The sequence below is a fragment of the Pinus tabuliformis genome, chromosome 5_1 (assembly GCF_031772625.1).
Source record: "Pinus tabuliformis cultivar Carrire ecotype Pingquan chromosome 5_1, CPIR1, whole genome shotgun sequence".
NCBI classification, from domain to species: domain Eukaryota; kingdom Viridiplantae; phylum Streptophyta; class Pinopsida; order Pinales; family Pinaceae; genus Pinus; species Pinus tabuliformis.
In genome coordinates, this window is record NC_142305.1 from 127,286,061 (window position 1) to 127,303,277 (window position 17,217).

Here is a 17,217-nt window from a genome sequence, read left to right on the forward strand (position 1 = left end):
TTCTGAAACATCATATAAAACAAGTTATAGAAAAAATGCTAGGATGACCTGTTTGAAGCAGCAAAACCCTAGAATCAAAAACTTTGATACCAAATATTATGGAACGAGAAGAAAAAACAAAAGAAAATATATATCAGCGACTTGAAAGTTAGACTCTTCGAGGGGGAAACCTCCTTTACATCACATAAATGAACAATTCTTGGATGATACAAATGACAAGGTCTCATTGGTATATATAGGAGTCTAAGGGGTCACAATATAATTAGAGACCACATAAAAATAATAATGTAAGGGCACAACAATAAAAATAGTGGGTTTCTATGGGACACAATAATAACAATATGGGGGCTACATGGCACAACAATAATAATAAGGGTTATGCATTAACAATAATAATAAGGAAGCTACATTAGTGTTATAGGGACCTAACAGAAGACCTCACCTAAAGGGAATTCTGATGTTGGCATAGAAAATTCAATGTTTATTAAAAGGGTAAATCATTCCCTTGTTGATTTAGGTGCAATTTAACCCATCGGTGGCATGGCATCAGTAAGGTGACCTGTACAGTCCTACTTGGATATAATTTTAAACCAGAAAACTGACCTAGAATCATGCTATATGCAATTGGAGAAGGCTTGTTTATAATAGCATTGGACCAACCATTTCACTTTCCATCCACCTTCACATTTTTTTTTAAAGAACTTTCAACTCCTAAAGGCATTGGCTATACACTCAATCTGAATTTATCTTTTTCTAAATTTGTTTCTCCTTAAGCTCAATTACCATTAGATATTAAAGTTTAGAAAAGGAATGAATCTTCAATAGTTCAAGAGATTCAAGGACATGAGAATGATGTTTGAGAAGAGATAATTTCCATGCCATGTAACATAAAATGTATAGATGAATTCCTTCTACAATGTGATACAGGAGACATAAAACTTTGAGTATAGGTGTTAGAGGATGAAGATGGTGGCTATGCATATAACATTAGGATCGACATTGTTGAATGTTGGAGTCACTCTAACTTCCCATGTCATGGAGTTTTTTTTCACTATTTCATACATTGTTGTAGAAACCTTTGCAATCTTTGAAGGGAGTAGAGACACAAAAATAATATGTGCTCAAGGAGGATGAGGAATGCATTAAAGGCTATCACATGGTGCACAACATGCTTCAAGAGCTCTATCTATTCATTTCCTTCACCCAACATATACACCTTGCACTCATCATGAGAGGCCCTTACATACTACATAGACAACTTTCCAAACTATGTCCATTTATCTCCCACTCTTTGAATATACACCATGCGCCCCAAATAAAAAATCTCTCACTTGTTAATATTGCAACAATGACTTATTTGTCCATAATTATAAAGATGTGATTATGAGGTTGACATGAAAGGTCTCTATGATATTATGTATGCTGAGGTTGCTTGACACATGACCATATTTTGAATTATAAGACAATGAATATATTTGGTTTCAGGAAGCGAACAGACAATAAAATATTATGCACTTGAAATAACATAACATATGGAAACAATTTCAAATGAGCAAATATTCAAAGTGTTGGAGGAATAAGATGCAATGCATTGAAGAAAATATTATGTGACTTAAGTTATATCATAATCCACATAACACAAGTGGAATTACAAGTTGAAAATGATTATATACAAATGTGAATGTTAGGGTTGTTAGAGTGAAATATTCAACCAAAGCTCTTGAGAATTCTTTCACCGAGTTTTGTAGAGGATATGGATCATGGCAATAAGGCGATCACCAAATTGATAGGACAAAGGAAGAATGATCTAGATAATCATAATAAAACCATGAAAAAGAGCGAAGAATGACCAATTCTAACCATTTAGATTGAAGGAAACTCAACACACTAAAATAAAATACTCACACGCATAAAATAAATACAATAAAATAAACACTCAGAAATATAGAAAACCAGACATGGCAGAAAAGGCAGAGAGCCATCATGTGGTCTCTCATGCTCATGTATTTCTCTCTTATTCAAATAATTTAATAATACATTTAAATACATGAGCGAGTGGTCTTAAGATAGTGTGTCTATATTAGACTCACTTGGTTGAGACAATTTCTCAGCTTACACACTAATTTAGGAGAGCTAGTTGGAGAGAATCTCTCATCCAAACTAGAATCCTTGGTTTGAGGAATTCTCGATTTAATTAATTTAATTTAATATTTGGATTTATTAATTGATTATTAAGAGATTGAGTCTAACATTCCCCCCCTCAATGATAAATCCTAAAAGAAAAAGTAACCATCTTCCAAGTTCTCAAGTTGATCCTAAAAAACAATTTGCCTAAAAAACCACCAAATCTGGATGCTGAAAAAAAGCTCAAATCTGAATAGAACATGAATCAGCTGCATGTCTAATTCATCTCTGAAATTCACTTGACAACTCCATCATGTGCCAAGTCACAAAAGGATCCAACTATCCTTTGCTTGAAAACAACATCCAATGTCCATTGACACAATTTGATGAATGCCCACTGGCGTATCTGCTGATGATGATCGCCCACTCACTGATGATGATCACCCACTGACTGATGAAGATGCCCATTGGCTGCTTCGCTGATGTTGTCGAGACTTTCAGTCTGAAAACCACTTGTCAATTTCATTGACATTTCCCCCCTTTTTCAACTGAAAGGAGAGGCAATCATCTGTATTTGATATTTGAACTCCCCCCCTTCAGGTGTAGGAGATTTTCACTGTTGTACTCCCCCGTTCAACTGCACGAGAGTACCATCGTCATTTCACTGTTAGCTGCAATATGTGTGACTAAATTTGATTGTAAAACTTGTGTAATCTTCTGGTTGTGGATGACCATTCCCAAGGATCAATTAATGAATAATTTATCTTCAATCTAGCTGACTATTGTTGGTTGCAACATTTCTCTGATGTATGATTGGACTTTCCACAATGGCCACAAGGATGGAGATCAAAACACTGATCTTCCAGATGACTAGTTCTTTGACAATGAGAACATTTTTGTTTGTCAGCGACTTGAGTTTGCATGCATTTATGTTTGTCTGCACGTTCAATTTGTGTGCATTGATGTTTGTGTGCAACTTGTAGAGAACTTGCTGAGGTGATATGTTCAAGTAATCAGTCACTGACAAACTGAATGGGCTTTGAATAATCAGGGATATGTAAGTTGTCATTATCTTTGATATATCCTAAGCCACATCGATTTCGATTAGTTTGAATTTCTTCCCATGGCTTGATGATGGGTTTGGAAGACATTTGAACTCGAACAAATTCAACACTTGAAGCTAGTTGGATGAGTGAAGTTGAATGATCATATGTCTCTGGATTGGTCAAAGACTTGGAAGCAACACGCTTCTCTTGCAACTCAATTCTCTGTAGTTGCGATTCTAGTTCAAGGAACTCAATTGTTTCATGTGCATGTTGAAGATGCACTTAAATGCCAGCAAGAGTGGCTTTACTGATTTGTACCATACCTTCATTAGTTGAGAGGATCAAATTGTTAAGAATCTTTAACAACTGAATACTTGTCACCATGTGAACTTGTTGGAATTCACGCTCGCTTGCTTTTAATACTTGTTGGATTTGTAGAACTCGTTCGCTTGATGTTTGGTTGATTGTTGCACACTTGCTTTCTTTGATTGTTTGAATGATGATTGCTTTAAACACTGGCTTGATTTGTTGCTCACTTGAACTTGCTTGATTGATTACTGACACTTGTGATTTCTTGAATGTACTCACTGAATGTGATGATTTGTAAAAAAGGAAAGGGTGTCGAACACTATCGGAAATGCACCCAAGATACAAATGACAAGTTCAATATTGATGACTCAATTGATGACCTACTTAACTTAATGTATTCACCTTAACAATTCAAATTAGGTTGTCGGTTACAACCGAGAATGCACCCTTACAATTCAACTGGATTTGACATTGCTTACAATTCGACTTACAAATTATGATTTGCAAGTTACAGTTTTGTATTGAGCTTATTAAAAAAATGGCACAAGTGCAATTTCCAAAAAATTGTTTTTGAATTGCTACAAAAATTATTGATGTAGATGACAGCTCGATTGGATGTTGAAGCAAAACTGTCTTGACTTGAAATGCTTGATTTTGTAGCGTCCTTAACTTGATGGCATGAATTAGCTGTTATGAAATGTTGTTGCAGAATATTACTTTTATCAAGTCGATGATGTGACACTTTGTGCTTATGAACTTAATTCATTATGTGCATGCAAGTCATTCATGTGTTGTATGCTACATGTGTACCATATTAGAAAGATACCACATGAAGGTTAGTGTCAAAACTAGACACAAAACAAAAACAATATCAAGAAGCATGCGCCATCACAAACATACACATGGTGTACCTAAGATCCCCTTATTCAATTTCGGGCAGATCTAGGACACAATCACCACCAAAAAGATATGCTTTTATTCAAGAATGGGAGTACATCAACCTTCACCTTCACAACATTGTGAATAAAATTTCTCAAACAATGAGCATGCCAAGCTCACAAATTCTTGAAGCAACTTGTCTTCAAAAATAAAAGTACACTATGCTAAAAAACTTTCTTCAAAATACATCAATGAGCTTCCTTTTAAAAATCCTCTCTTATCACTCCAAATTTTACAAAAATATCATATCTCTCCAAAATAAAAATTAATGCACCTGATGCACTAATCCGGAGGTGCACTGCCGAGCAATGCTAGCTATGGCCCTCAGAATAGCAGCGTTGTCCATCTTTGTTCAGTGCAATTTGACAGGGCCACGTGCAGATTTTCCAAGATGTCCTTTCTTCTACTGGTTCAACAGAAGATCCTTGATGAGAGGTCTCATTCGCTGTATGAACAACTTCAAATGGTAATGGGAGATACTCTGAAACATTTCAGTTAAATTAAACAATGTAATTGAATATTGGGGAAACACATTAACTAAGACTGAGGCTTTAGATATAGTAGCAGCATCTAATCTAGAAACAGGCAACCATCCACCATAAACTTCGTCTTTTGCACACAACTTTCTGGATCTCCGCAGTGCGTCTCCTCATTTTCTGCTCCTTGTTCAGATCTTCGTCACTGTAGAGTTTAGCAAACTGAAACTTGAAGCCAAAGCACTGCATATTAATTTGAAATTTCATCTGAGATCGTTGATGAAGAATTTGTGGTGACTTATCGTTCTTACTTTGTTGAAGTGGCTTATGTGCCAATGGCTCCCTTTTTGCCACATACTCTTGCTACACCGTCTAACTGAATCAACTCTTTCCAAAAATATTCTATTCCTCTTATAGCTTGTATAAACAAAAACGAAACTGGTGGCTACGCTAAAAGACTTTGTATTGCAGGTTATGGGTTCCAGCGCAGGTCTTCGATCTTTATCTCTGCACTCTGAGTCCTCACGACTGCTAGCTCTCCTGAACACTCCTTACAGAGGTTCCCTCGAAAAATTCTGATACCACACTAAAATAAAATACTCACACACATAAGAGGAATAAGGTGATTACCAAATTGATAGGACAAAGGAAGAATGATCCAGATAATCATAACACAACCATGAAAAAGTGCGAAAAATGACGAATTCTAACCATTTGGATTGAAGGAAACTCAACAAACAAAAATAAAATACTCACACACATAAAATAAATACAATAAAATAAACGCTCAGAAATATAGAAAACTAGACATGGTGGAAAAGGCAGAGAGCCATCATGTGGTCTCTCATGCTCATGTATTTCTCTCTTATTCAAATAATTTAAAAATACATTTAAATACATAAGCAAGTGGTCTTAACATAGTGCATCTATCTTAGACTCACTTGGTTGAGACAATTTCTGAACTTACACACTAATTTAGGAGAGCTAGTTGGAGAGAATCTCTCATCCAAACTAGAATCCTTGGTTTGAGGAATTCTCATGATTTAATTAATTTAATTTAATATTTGGATTTATTAATTGATTATTAAGAGAGTGAGGCTAACATGGATAATATTATCACGGGGCCATAATTTCTCATTTGGATATATTATTTTTTATGATAGTTATACCTTATTCTATTAATATTTTGAGTCATAATAAATCCTTATGTGTTTTCGCGATTGGAGTTGCAAAGAAAAAATGGTGATTTTGCCCCAAAACATTTCATGAAGGAATGACTAAAGTTGGTGACAATTGTTGAATATTCAACTCAATGTCGAGTCGATCCGAAGGCATAATGAGGACTTAATCAAAGTCCAATGTTTTTATACAAGAGGACAAGTCAAAACTAATTGAACCTCTAATTATCATTGTGTAAAATATTATTTTTTCATTAATGAAAAAATATTAAGCCATAGGAAAGGATAAAAGAAGAATATCAAAAGTTACCAAGAAGTCCAAGAGTTGATTGGAAGCTGAAGTTTCATGAGGGAGCTCAAGAGCCACATGGAAGGTGAAGGGTCACCTCATTTCTTATAAATGTACCGTGATGGCTTAAGAAAAGGGACTTTTAACACCTAATATAGGCTAGCTATAGGTTTTTATATTGTGCTGGAGGAGCTGAAATCCTTCGCTCTTGACATCATATATAAGTGGAGTGATTGTGAGGCTAGTGTTATGTCATGAATACGATATGAATTTCTCTCATCCCACTATTTGGTTTTGACGATCTTGTGTACATGTCTTGAGTGGGTGAAAATATTAATAAGAAGCTTCAATTCATGCATTGATTCTCATACATGTTAATGGAATTTGTAATGACTATTCATGCTTTTGTTGTTTATCTATGTCGGTTTACACATTGGTTTCATCTTTATGAACTATTTCGTTCCATCACTAGTATAAAATGTCCAATTACTTACCAAAAAAATGACCAAAATTTGCATATAAATGACCATTTTTGAGTCGGTGACCAATATTAGCTAATTTATAGTATCGTATAGCGTGACCAACTTTCTGTTACTTTTAACTTGGTCATTAATTCATTGTCTCAATTTTATTGTCTAGTAGTATATTTAGTCATAAATTTGGTCATTATTTTAGTCATTGATTTAGTCATTAATTTCCACAATTAATGACCAAATATACAACAAAATATATTACTCTATGATTACTTAAGAAAACCAATTAATAACCAAAGATATATGACCAAAATGTTGGTCGTATTATAGGATATTGTAAATTAGTTACCAATAGTCATATATATGCAAATTTTAGTCATCTTTTGAAAGAAATTAATGACCAAAGAAATATGACTAAATTTGAGTCATGTTATAAGATACTCTAAATTAGCTACTAATAGTCATATATATGAAAAATTTTGTCGTAATTTGTAACCACAAATTTATTTTTTCCAGTAGTCATTTATAATTTTTTGGTAGTTTCATATTCATTATATAAATGACTAATTTAGTGATTTATATTCATTTTATTCACTTTCATAATAATAATTATAAACAACTAAGTTAGTCGTATATTCATTTCATTTGTGTTCATCATTAATCAATATAAACTACTAATTTAGTAGTTTTTGATTGATTTTATGTGTTCATTATCAATCAACATAAAATAATTAGTATGATTTTGCGACTAAATTAAAAAAAAAAATGTCATACAATGTGCAATCTAATATGAAAACACAAAATTACATATGTTAATTACAATACTAAATAATATCAAGTGCAACTATAAATAATTTCAACCACATAAATTATATTATATAAAATGTCAAGTATTACAATATGAGTTTCCAACTTAATATTGGTTGGACTACATTCACACATGAAATATTGTTTCATCACTTCAAAATATTATCATTGTGTTTCCAAGGCAATGTAGGTGAATTCACCAACTCTGAAGACTTCACTATCAGTCCTATATATGTGTGTTTCATGCAAGATATTAGCTTTAATGGTATCATTAGAGTGGTTCTCTTCTCTCTCTCTTTCTGAGTTTGTGACTCTAGTGTTATTGTTCTCCTCTTTCTTCAATTCTCACTTCTTACCATCAATATTGAGTTACTCTTATGAAAATGAGAGAAGATACAATGCAAAGTATAAGACATGAAAGACTATATACTGAAATATAAAATAAAGTAGGCTATAAAGAATTTATATGACATATACCTAAATATCAACAATGTCAATGTCATTTTTCCCTATAAAAGCAATAAACTCAAAGAAGTTTTCTTTAGTTGGGTGATAGTGGCTACTATGTGGCGAGATGACCTGCATAAACAAAGCAAATAAAATGTCACAATAGAAAAGAACACCTTAGGACTTAGTATTCAACCTTCAGGAAAATCTTATGCACAATCATGCTAACTAAGTTACATGCCAAAAATCTCAAGCTGAAAATAACTTGTGAAAACAAAAGGAAAGAAAAAAACAACATATAATAAATAATGTATGACAAATCACTCGAAAATTACATCATAAAATAAACAAATCATCCTATGTTTACCCATACATATGGGAGGGTAACCGACCCCAATATTCCATGATCCATAGGGTCTAAAGAAAGTAAACCTCCTACAAACATAATTATTGGTTGGCTGCATTTTGACCTCCAAATAACTACCATGATTTCCCTTACACATCATATTATTCAAATATTTAGAAAACAACACAAGAATGAAGGATATAAAATTGCGTTCAATAATGATGATACATTCAAAGCATTGTGAGATTAATAAAATAGTTTTGTGAAAATATAATAACTATGGTAATCTAAAAAGTTTCATTATGCCTATTTTATCACAAATATAAAAATTTGAAACAAATATCTATGTAATTGTTTGATGAGGAAGTCATATTATTGTTTTAGAAAAATGAAAAACATTTTTCCAATCACTAAATATTTTTGAGCACTCATTTCATTGAAATGGAAGTGTTATATAAACAATATCCCATTGGGATGAGACAATGTGCAGAAATTGTAATAAATTGCATTACAAGGCAACAAGTGGATTTTAAAAATTGGAGTGAAAGATACCATAGATTTTTATAGTATTAATTTCTCAAGGATTAATGTTTAATTTCATAACCAGATAAAATAATAATTCAATGGATAAATCACATATATCCAATATTCAATAGATATATTTTTAGGTTTTACAAAGGTGTCACACCATAATTTATTTCATAGGTTGACACTTGATCAGTTCCAAATATTTCTTTCTAGGAAAGGGTCAAAGCAAAAAAATATCATTTTGGTTGGATTTATCAATATAGGATTAGTCCTCTAATGTTACACCCCTTTCAGAATTTCAAACTAATCTTGGGGAAGTTTGCCTTCGAATGCCAAATAGAATAAATTGATGTTGATGATAAACAAGAGAGAGAGAAAGAGAAAGGATGGAAGACCTTAATTGAGAATCATAACACATATCAAGGGTCAAATTGTCAACAATAAATACGTACTTAATTTTTTTTTCACTGCATCAACAAACTAACTAAAGATTATGCACCATGTTATTTTAGAAGTTCAATCATAACCTGCTAGTTAGCACCCTCTGCATTTTCAAATGGCTACAAAATAAATTGTCTCACTTAAGTCCTCAAACAAAACAATGCACATTGTGGATTCAGTAACACTGATGTTCCAAAATTGAAAAAGAAAAATAAATTAATAAATACTACAAACAAGGTAAATATTTATAGTAACAAAAGATTTGGAAGGTGAAATTTGCACTCCTTGTTTTTGATTTATAAAACAAGATTTCAATTGGAAATAAGTTGTCATACCAAATATGAGAACTACAAGAAGGCTCAAGTGGAACTGGCTAATGACAAATAACATGCATTTAATGGCAAGACGATAATTTGGAAGAATTTACGTAGTAGTTGATGGATTTAGCCATCAAAACTCTTGGCTCACCTCTCTCAAAGGATTTGTGATTGTGAATCAAGACCAAGAGGGAAGTTTCTTATGGAAGAAAGGAAAATGTTGATTAATGTGAAATGATACATCCCTTCATATTTTCATTTTTTTAGTCTTGTGAAATGAATCTCATGTTGAGAGCCTTTGTTCACTAAGTGTTCTTTTGGCTATCTTGCAAGAAATATTCCAAGCAGATTGTGGTATCATATAAAATTATTGGTGAATCTATTCTTTTACCTCTTCAGAAAAGCCTATTGGAATTATCGACACAAAAAGAATGAACCCTCTAGAAAAGAAAATACAAATAGGCTAGGAAAAACAAGAAGAGAAAAGAGCCTATAATGAATAGTTGTGGCTTTGAGCTCAAGAATTATGTTCAAGCCAAAAAGCCAAAAAATGATACAAACAGTGAAATTGTGGAATCCAAGAAAGATTTATAGCCTATATTATGATACCATTGGAGGAGCTTTTCACATGTGTGTGTCAAACCTTCACCAACAGGTGGTTGGCTACCTAGAAATAGAACCAAGATGTAAACTACATTTTTTCTCCAACAATCTTCTCATTAAGGCAATGGTTGGACAAACAGTAGGAGGAGTTGCATCCAACACTAGCAGCTTCAAGACACTTGCACACATAAAAAACCTAGAATATATTTACTCTTCCTCAAGAACTTAACCTCCTCCTAATCTACAGTTCAACACACAAAAGTTACAAACTGAAATCAATAAAATGGTAAAATTGTGATATATAAATAAGATCCAAATTTCCAGTTATAGATACACAACATATCTTTGCATCATCTTCCATTTTTCCATCTCGTCCTTTTTTTTATCAACAATGACAACAAGCAAGAAGCATTTTAGAATTACTGTATTAGAATAAAAAATATGTTGACACCAATATTTTGGGAGAGAAGGGAATTTCATAAATAAAAATGAAGGAAAATGACATGGTAGAATCTTTGGAGACTGGAGCATGGCAAAACAAATTAAAGAGCTTAGTTCCCTACAGAGAAAAAATTTGTAAATTATTTCGATTGAAAGAAATATTTCCAGAAGTATAGAAATGATCACATTTTCACAGCCTTTTGTTTCAAATATGAACCAAGAGGCGAATATAAAGTTGTTGTATCGACATCCTCTATTGATAAACATGTGATTTAGAGACCTCATGTGCCATATCATCCAAATTTTCAGATATATCAGATGGTTTCTTCTTTGTTGATGGTGTTGAGAAGCCACCATTTGTGCTTGTTTGAAATTAATTTCATCAATCCTGTTGTCCAAACAAATTCAAGATCTTACTGCAATCATTATGTTCATCAGTCATGTAGAATTAAAAATAAGAGAAACATAGTTTATTAAAATTAAAAAAAAAAAATGGACATGTTATCTAAGATTTCTTATTCTACCATTCTACTTATTCTACTATATGTCCAAGTCTAACAAATAATAACATGTAGATACCTCTCTCTTTCTTAAATTAAATCATTCAGTTAATTCTTAGCTTATACAATTCCTATTCCTGCCCATCATATTCAAGTAAATAGTTTCAAAAACTTCTCATTGAAGTGATTTGAAAACTATTACATAAGTAGATATATCTAGGCAAACCTTTTTCTGTGACTCTTCATTCTGACACCGAGTTTTTTCTTCTATATTTTGTACTTGTTGATTGTCTAGTACATATTAGTAGGAAATCATAGAAGCAGATGAAATAAATATTAGAGATAATACTAATAATAATTCTGTTGACACCAAACCAACGAAGCCTATTAGCTCAGAAGATAAATCACAACATAACTGTTTATATGCAATTTAACTCCTAGAAAATCCCTTATGACATCATGTGTCATACTCTCTACTGCAACCAACCTCGAATTGAGAATGAATATATGAGAAGAGGAAACACGCAAAAAACTTACGAAACAATGTAGGTAAAATATCTCCTCTCCAATTTCACTAGATTAGGATTCATCATAAATACCTTGGAAGAAACATAAACATAATCAATATACAAAAAAATAAAATATATGTTAATTGTTTACGCCTGCTAGTAAAAAAAATTGCTTGTTAATTCTTCAATGCATCAATCAAATAGAGATGTCAGACTTTTAATACTTCTATGAAATCATCAATAAGGTATGAAGGTAATATGAGTTAAAGGTAATTAAAAACTTTTTGGTATTTTTTCTTTGGTTTTTTCCTACTTGTTAGAATATTCTCGCAGCATCATTTCCCTTGTTCCTCAACTCATATTCATCATCTTTGGCCTCCTGCACTTCTTAATCCTAAAAAATTTACAAACAAATCAAAAGTCAACAAAAATATGGATCTACCAAAAGTGTCAAAAGATGTAGAACATACATCCAACTCAATTGTAAAGTTATCCAGGTCTTTACATAATAGATATTTGGGTGTTGCTTTTTTAAGCTCCTCAACACCATCCTCAAACTTGTCTCCCTCAGCACCTAATTTTTGGATATTTTCTAAATTCAATGTTCCTATTTCCATGGATAGAATATCTTCATAATATACAACACAGAAACCCTTTGCTGCTTCAATGTTGTCTGTGGGAGACTCTTCATCATCTACTATTTCCCTAGCAATAGATTCCTCAATAGGTTTTTACTTCTTAGGGAATGGAGTGAAACCTTTGTTCTTCAATTTAAGTAACAAATCTACACATTTCTAGTTGTTCACTATGATTTGTCCATTTACAACTTCCAATATGAATCTAAATTTATTGTCCAATTTCAGAAAATCAAGCTGAAGGTTGTCCAATTGGACTTTCTGAATTCACAATTTCAATTCAATGTTAGGAGTGTTGATCCAAAAAAATTGTTGTTCATTATATGAAACAAAAACACAATTTGTTTGGCTTTCAAATTTTCAACCCATGGTAACTTTTGAAGGGGAATTGCTAAAACAAGTCCTTGGACACAAAGTACACTAAGAATTCAATACAAACCTATAGCAACAATATCAAGGGCCAAGGCAACAAAATCCAATGGGTAAAATACAACAAAGAGAGCAGACATAGAAATGGAAGAAAACAAATGTGTTGGTAATGGTTAGTCGAAAAGGACCTGGGGCAAAAGAGGACAATAAATAAAACACCTACCTTTCTCTTTTCATAGAATTCTAGTCGAATATGATATAAGTCCTCAAGAACTGCAATTTTATGAGGTAATCCAATCTAGAATTGTTCTTTAACTTGTACATTTAAAGACAAGAATTGAAACCTACCAAAAAAACCAAATAACGATGAGTTTCAGGAATGTGCCTTGCTCATGGGTCTCATATTTATGAATGATTTCCTTTGAGTAAAAAAGATGCATGTTACTTGTACTGATTGTAGTAGTCAGTTTGAATTTATTTAAAAGACCTTCTTGAAGTTCAATATTCGTATTCTCTTTAGACAGTGACACCTCAAAAATGGACCTTGGTATCAATATTGTATTCCTTGTAGTCTTGGAAGAAAAATATTTTCATTAGAAAATAATTTCACAATATTTAAAATTTCTTAGGCATAACCTATTTAGATGAATGATAATAGGCTACCCTTAGGAAAGGATTTGTAATCTTATCATTCCCAATCATCAATGATTCCAAAAATTCCTTCTAATCTAAGTCCACTTGCGAACATGCAACTCTATAATTCTCAATGTGGTCTCACTAATTTCCTCTATGATTCCACTAATCATGTAAGTCACACAATTATCCTTTATAATTGTTTGTTCACTTGAACACACCCAAGATTAAAAGTGAAAACACAAGTTGAATCAAATTTGTAAAAAATTCTATAAATATCTTTATTGAATAATGGACAAAATGTTAACTTAAAACAATTGTACCGAAGAGTCATTGGCTTCAAGGGTTCATCATTAAGCATGCACCTTATATTTGTAGCAATGTCCCTTGGGTTGTAGTTAGGAACAAAGGAACTCCAACCATTTCCAGTTCCTTCACTTTTATTGACAAGGACCATTGGAATAATTGGTACATACATGAGCCACAATCATAATACCAATGAAAACCCGTAATTGTAGTAAGACATATATATAACACAAATATTGATGTACAAGACTCCCCAAAGTTATACAAACTTCCTGAATCCTACAATTTGTCATCCTTATGTACCTTCCTCTCAATTTATGTAGAATTTATGAATAAATAAATTTATCATCCTTTTGTATCAAACTACTTACCACGTTGGTTCAATTTTCAGTCCATACTCATTCAAGTAGTCCAAGAGTACATAATCCTCTTTTGTGAACAAGAAGCATGTTATTGGTGACAATGATGTGAAAACATATCGAGTGTCTGCATGATATTTTCTACCCTATCGTAAATGACCCACCATAGGTAAGAGGTTTCATTTAGATGTTAGTGTAAATAGTGGTGGTAAAGATCATTAAGATTTCAAAACACACTAAAGAGAAAATTCATGTGCAACCTTTGTTGTTGATGCTACTCTTGTTACTGCAACAGGTACAAATGTTGCGGTGACAAAGGATGCAAGCCTTGCTCCATAATCAGAACTCTCTCTAGAGTCTCTTTAAGAAACTATATGGTTCCAAATCAGCTGACTGTGCTTGACTGCAGTTGTTGGGAAAGAGGCCACCTCTTAAGAATACAATCTAGCCTTATTTATACAACAATTTGTTTCTTCAGTAGAAATGACTACGTGCTCTGCCCCTCTTCTTCATATGATTTGATAATAGGAAAGATAACGTAAAAATGGCATACTTGAACCTATGGTCAAGAAATAATTTGAAATTTCTTCATCATGACTGATGTAGGAGCATGAGGCTTAAAGACAAAAGGCTTCGTATTATTCCAAATATCCAAAAAAAGTTACAAGCAAAGGAGTGGGGTCCTTTAGCTGTCAATTTACAAAGCTTTCTAGATAAGATTTAGACTAGAATCTACGATTTAGATTATCATGTAATAAATTCAAGAAGTTAGATGTAGCGGAGATTCTCAAGGAGAATATCATGCAAATTAGATAGGATTAGTTAGTTCGGTCCTTTGATTTAGGATTTGCTTTTTAATTGAACCAATACTTATGTAAGTTTCGAATCATAATAAGGGGATTTTGACTGATTCAGCTTATTTTTCCATATATAAGTTTTAGTTGCAGAAAATATCTCTCTGTGTCTTTTTGTGTAGATCTGGTCAATCCTGGAGGTGTTGCATCCCTCTGTAATATCATGGTGTTTTGTTGAATTTCCTATTTAATTATAAAAGTTACGAGTATTGTGTGATTGAGTTTAATCTCTTTTCACGTGTATTAGCAACTGCGGGGTTTCTTTTCGTGTGTATTAGTAACTGTGGGGTTTGAAGGTATACGGGTTATTGATTGGGCTTGTAGGGTCACACTCATCCTTAGCCGTTGAACTTAATTTCAACGCCTTACAATCAGTCAACAGTGGGGGTTAGCCTGTTGTTAACTCGTGGTTTAATTATAAGTCCCACAAGCCGGAGGATCTAGTGGCCATCGTTATCTGACGGATATCGGGCTAAAGAAATGAGCAGACGTTAACTCGGGACTGAACCCGACACAATTATATTACAGTCTATAAACCCCATCAGATCCGTCCTAAAGAATTAAGCACGTGGGAAAAGCCACACCTGAACTTCCATAGGGCGAGTGTTTATAAACCTCATCGGGTCCGCAAGGCCAGTTAAAGGTTGTGCAGATTTCCGAGCGACGACACAGTGACCGTTGGATCACTAAGTTTTCTGACCATTTAATAAATCTTGCATCACATTAGACATAAGTAAGTAAACCTTGCTTGATGGTCTTGTGATTGCAATTTTGTGATGTTTTAAGAAATTTATAAGGCTCTTGATGATTGGGGGAAACTTTAGCAGTTATACTAAGTTAGCAGATTAGATAACTTTAGAGATAGATGAGTGATACCCCGTGGGAAATTGAAGAAGAGGTTCAGTCTAAACTTGAAGAGATTGTTTCAGGTTTTAAACGTTCATCATTAATGCCTACACCCTGACCACCATTTGTGGTATCAGAGTAGCTTAAAGACATTGAACAGGATCTCAGGGGTCAGAGAAATAAATCCACTATGGCTTTCAGATTTGGAAGAGGACGTGGTAGAACAGGAAGACCTATTGCAAATGCTGAAGTGATAGAGGCTATACAACAGATGTACGCTAGATTAGAAGCAATGGAAATAGGGAGAGATGCAGATGTTGGAGATGTCAATGATCCTGAAGTGGAAGCTACAGAAGAGGAGCAACCTGTAGAAGTTACTCATGAGATGAGATTCTTTCAGTCAGTGTTGAGATCCACTTCTAGACCCAAAACTGAGGTTTTAATTTATGCAGGAGGATTAAATCCTGAGGAGTTGATAGACTGGATTAATGACATGGAGAAATTATTCGATTATGAAGAAATAGAGGATGAAAAGAAAGTGAAGTTTTCTGTCACAAAGTTGAAAGGATATGCAGCACTTTTGTGGGATGGAGTCGAGGTTGAAAGAAGAAGACTTGGAAAACAACCAATTAAGAATTGGAACATAATGGTGGAAAAACTGAAAAATAAGTTTATTCCAAGTGAGTATCAACAAACATTATTTAGAGAGATTCAAAATCTTAGACAGAGGTCTATGACAGTAAAGGAATACACAGAGGAATTCTACAAAGTGAGTATAAGAGTAGGACAAGTCCAAGATACAAATGAGAAAGTTGCGAGTTATGTGAATGGTCTTAGAATGGACATTCAAGATGAGATAAGTGTACTGTCTCCTAAAACAGTAGAAGAGGCTTATCAGATGGTATTGAAGGCCAAAGAAAAACTCTTGAGGAAGCAATCTACCAGAAATAGAGGTACTTTCCAAGGAAGGGGAAGATAAGGTGGTAGATGATGATCTACAACACTTGGAGATGGAGCTAGCAGCAGCTCAAGTCACCATACACCCACAGGTGGTGATGCAAGTGGCAGAGGGAGATTTTCTAGAGGAAGTTGAAGCAGAGGCAGAGGAGGAGAAGTTAGATGTTACAGATGTAACAAGCTCGGACACCAAGCTTATGAGTGCCCAAAAAATACAGGAATACCTCATAGAAATGCAATTGTTGCATAGACTGAAGAGGAAGCAGCATCAATGACAAAAGAAGAAAATGTACCAGAGAGACGAGAATATTTGGTAGTTAACAAAGTATTGCTAAAGCTAGAAAAGGAGGTTTTTGAACCAACACAAAGGAAGACTTTGTTCAGGACTGTGTGCAAGGTTCAGGGAAAATGTTATCAGATGATAATTGATAGTGGAAGTACTGATAATTTGGTCTCTACAAAAGTGGTGGAGAAGTTGAAATTGA

At 33.4% G+C, this 17,217-nt stretch overlaps 1 pseudogene; it reads left to right on the plus strand.

Annotated features, from left to right (window-relative positions):
• The first annotated feature begins 477 nt into the window (after window positions 1-477).
• LOC149163746 (protein ACTIVITY OF BC1 COMPLEX KINASE 7, chloroplastic pseudogene) lies at window positions 478-1,134 on the plus strand (annotated as a pseudogene).
• The last annotated feature ends 16,083 nt before the right edge of the window (window positions 1,135-17,217 follow it).